The following is a 4,328-nucleotide window of genomic DNA, read 5'->3' as shown; positions in this document are numbered from 1 at the left end:
ATATAGCCGGTCTAACGTCAGACATTTTCGGTCTCTGGAAACAGTTGCCGGGCCTCTCTCTCTTCTCTTCTCTCAGCTCGAGCCCTTCTGCACAGCCCACAAGTCCCAACCGACCCCTCGCGCGCGCGTCCGGAAGTTGTCCCGGACCCGACCCGGACTGTCGTCACCGTTGTGTCCGGATCATCCCCAAACATCTACAAAACGTCATCGTTTTCTTATTTGGACTTCCTAACCTATATTTTTCTCGACCGCCCGATTACGATCGGACGGACCAGATTAGCCCCTACCCTAATCTTATTGCAATATAAGTTTGGACAACCCTAAAATCTAGGGACCTGTCCCAAACTCCCAGCCGCGCCGCCACTCCACCAAATCCCCATCGGGATCCATCCCTCCCCAACCATCGCTCGCCAACCAGTGCATCCCCACCACTCCTCGATTCCAGCCATTTCCCTGCTCGATCCTGGAGGGGATCGAGGCCACCAGCAGCCCCGAGCTCTCGAGCGAGACCGAGCTCCCTCCTCCTCGTCCCCGTGCCGCAAGCAGCAGCAGATCCAGCGCAGCCGTGCCCGGACGTCTCTGGCAAAGCTCCGGCCAGCCAACTGCGCCTGCTCTTCCCTCCGTTTTTCTCGTTTTCTTCTCTGTATCTCTCCTCTCTGAAACTCTCTCGATTACATGTACATGCCCACAGGAGTACATCCGCTGTTGCCGATCGAGCGCCATGCGCCAGTCCCCGCCGCCTCGGATCCCGACGACCCCAGTTCGCCGTCAACGCCGCCATCTTGCTACCCTTGCCGGAGAGCACTGCGCCGCCCGAGTTGCGCCCAAGCCCCATCGCGTAGTGCCTGTCCAGCCTCTGCTTCGCCTGCCCGGAGCCCCCGCAAGCCACTGCTCCGCCCTGCTGTCTTCGTTGTTGGCCCTCGCAGCGTTGCCCCGATCCAGGACAGTGCCTGGCGTCCCTCTCCTTCCTTCTCCCCATTTTGTTTCTCCTCCTCCTCTCATGGCTCTCTCTCCCGTGGATAGCAGGATCCCGTCGCCGCGCTGCCGTTTCCGGCCTCCGGCCGCTCAAGACCCGCCTCGCCGTACCTCTGCTTCGTGCGGGATGAGACGAGACGACCGCTGCCATACGAGGGTCGCTGCGCGTTGACCCTTCCCCGATTGAACCAAGGCCGGCCGGCCCAGCGTGCCTCCTCCCGTGCCAGATCGCAGCCCAACCGGCCTCGCCTCGCTTTTGCAGCTCCCACCTCTTCACCGAACGGCCCAAGGCCCATGGTGAGGCCAGATCCAGCGCCTCTCTTTTTTTCCCTTCCCCCTGTCAGGCCAACCTCTGTTTCGGCCCAGGACATTTTTTTCCCTGAACGAATTTATCTATTATTCCGGAGAACACAGTTTTGCAGAAAAGTCCCTCTAGATCATGCATTTAATATCTCCACAACCGTGCATCGGATTAAAACAAACTTAATATGAAAGTTGCTTAGAATTTTGTCTAGTTTAATAATATGTCACTTTCATCCATGTTCAAAATGTCTAAAATGATGTTTGTTTAAATTTGCTCCTATGCCATGTTAAAATGATTAAATTCATAACTATTTAACCGTAACTCGGAATTTAATAAACTTTATATGTAAATGGGGTAGAAAAATGCCTAGTTTAACATGGTGGCCTTACTTTGCATGTTTAACAACTCTAAAATCTGGTTTAGGGCAGAACAGTACCAAATCTATAATATGCTCATGAGGAGTTTCCGGAATTGTGGTTTGTTGTTCCGGCCTCATTTAAACTTGCCTAGATAGGTAGTCTTCTTTTGCTTCACCCTCTTGCCATGTTTAACAACATTTAATATTGTTGGGTACATAAACAAGATCGAACTAAATGAATCACGTGGTGTTCCGTCAATATGCAACTCATTGCATATTGAGCTCCACTTAACTTGTAGTGTTGTTTGTGCACTTTGCCATGCCATGCTTCATTAAACCGGACATGCATCATACTTGATTGTGCATCATGCCATGTCTATGTGGTGGTTGTTTATTATGTTGTGTGCTTCTTTCCGGTGTTGCTTCTTCGGGTTGGTTCCGGTAACGTCGCGTTTGTGAGGAACCGTTCGACTTCGTCCGTTTGTCTTCTTCATGGACTCGTTCTTCATCCTTGCGGGATTTCAGGCAAGATGATCATACCCTCGAAATCACTTCTATCTTTGCTTGCTTAGTTGCTCGCTCTTTTGCTATGCCTATGCTGCGATACCTACCACTTGCTTATCATGCCTCCATATTGTTGAACCAAGCCTCTAACCCACCTTGTCCTAGCAAACCGTTGATTGGCTATGTTACTGCTTTGCTCAGCCCCTCTTATAGCGTTGTTAGTTCCAGGTGAAGATTGAAGTTTGTTCCTTGTTGGAACTTGGAGATGTTGTTCCTTGTTGGAACATGTTTACTTGTGGGGATATCACTATATATCTTATTTAATTAATGCATCTATATACTTGGTAAAGGGTGGAAGGCTCGGCCTTATGCCTGGTGTTTTGTTCCACTCTTGCCGCCCTAGTTTCCGTCATATCGGTGTTATGTTCCCGGATTTTGCGTTCCTTACGCGGTTGGGCTATTATGGGAACCCCTTGACAGTTCGTCTTAAGTAAAGCTCTTCCAGCAATGCCCAACATTGGTTTTACCATTCGCCACCTAGCCTCTTTTTCCCTTGGGTTTCGCGGACTCAAGGGTCATCATTATTTTATCCCCCCAGGCCAGTGCTCCTCTGAGTGTTGGTCCACCTGTCAGCTGCCGGTGGCCACCAGGGGCAACTCTGGGCTAGCTTACCCATACCTAAGACAATCTGAGTGTGCCCTGAGAAAGAGATATGTGCAGCTCCTATCGGGATTTGTCGGCACATTCAGGCGGTGTTGCTGGTTTAGTTTTACCCTGTCAAAATGTCTTGTTGTACCAGGATACCGAGTCTGATTGGAATGTCTCGGGAGGAGGTCTATTCCTTCGTTGACCGTGAGAGCTTGTGATGGGCTAAGTTGGGACACCCCTGCAGGGATTTGAACTTTCAAAAGCCATGCCCGCGGTTATGGGCAGATGGGAATTTGTTAATGTCCGGTTGTAGAAAACCTGAAGTTGACCTTAATTAAAATGAATCAACCGCGTGGGTAACCGTGATGGTCTCTTTCCGGCGGGGTCCGGGAAGCGAACACGGTTGTTGGAGTTATGCTTGACGTAGGTTGTCATAGGATCACTTCTTGATCATACTTTTATCGACCGTGCTTTGCCTTCTCTTCTCGCTCTCTTTTGCGTATGTTAGCCACCATATATGCTAGTCGCTCGCTGCAGCTCCACCTCCTAACTTTACCTTACCCATAAGCTTAAATAGTCTTGATCGCGAGGGTGCGAGATTGCTGAGTCCCCGTGGCTCACAGTTACTTCCAAAACCAGCTTGCAGGTGCCGATGAGTCCGTGCAGATGACGCAACCAAGTTCAAGGAGGAGCTCGATGAAGATCTTGTCCTTTGTGTTGTTTCGTTCTAGTTGATCAGTAGTGGAGCCCAGTTGGGGTCGATCGGGGACCTTTTGTCGCATTTGGGGTTCTACTTTTATTTTGGCTCCGTAGTCGGGCCTTGATTGTATCTGATTGATGTAATGCTTCATTCATGTAATTGGGTGAAGTGGCGATTGTAAGCCAACTATGTATCTCTTTCCCTTATTGTATTACATGGGTTGTGTGAAGATTACCTCACTTGCGACATATGCCTTCAATGCGATTATGCCTCTAAGTCGTGCCTCGACACGTGGGAGATATAGTCGCATCGAGGGCGTTACAAGAAGGCTTATGTCTTTGATGCACCGTTCGATGTGCAAACCCCTACAACATCGTCTGTGGATGTTGTGAACACCTGACAGACACATCCTGATGACTACTTGATAGTTTAGTGCACCATCCTTTACGGCTTGGAATCCGGATTCCAATGACGTTTTGAACGCCATAGAACATATGAGATGTTCCAAGAGCTGAAATTGGGATTTCAGGCTCATGCTCGTGTTGAGAGGTGTGAGACCTCTGACAAGTTCTTTTGCCAGCAAGATGGAGGAGAATAGCTCAGCTAGTGAGCATTAGCTCAGAATGTCCGGGTGCTACAATCACTTAAAGCAGTGGGAGTTAAACTTCCAGATAAGATAGTGATTGATAGAGTTCTCTAGCCACTATCACTAAGCTACTAGATCTTCGTGATGAACTATGACATGCAAGGGATGGAGTTGATCCCGGAGCTGTTCGCGGAGCTTAAGACCGCAAAAGGTAGAAATCAAGAAGGAGCATCATGTGTTGATGGTTTAACAA

General features: G+C 49.5%; 1 long non-coding RNA gene across 1 annotated transcript; it reads left to right on the top strand.

The window, feature by feature from the left end:
* The first annotated feature begins 343 nt into the window (after window positions 1-343).
* On the top strand, window positions 344-3,718 carry LOC147970637 (uncharacterized). Its single transcript, XR_015604184.1, has 2 exons — window positions 344-2,162; window positions 3,429-3,718. It is a non-coding gene; the product is annotated as an uncharacterized LOC147970637 (long non-coding RNA).
* The last annotated feature ends 610 nt before the right edge of the window (window positions 3,719-4,328 follow it).

This window comes from Triticum urartu, chromosome 5A, assembly GCF_056163025.1.
Source record: "Triticum urartu cultivar PI428250 chromosome 5A, HENAU_Tu73, whole genome shotgun sequence".
Lineage (NCBI taxonomy): Eukaryota > Viridiplantae > Streptophyta > Magnoliopsida > Poales > Poaceae > Triticum > Triticum urartu.
This window is presented reverse-complemented; position numbering and strand designations above follow the sequence as displayed.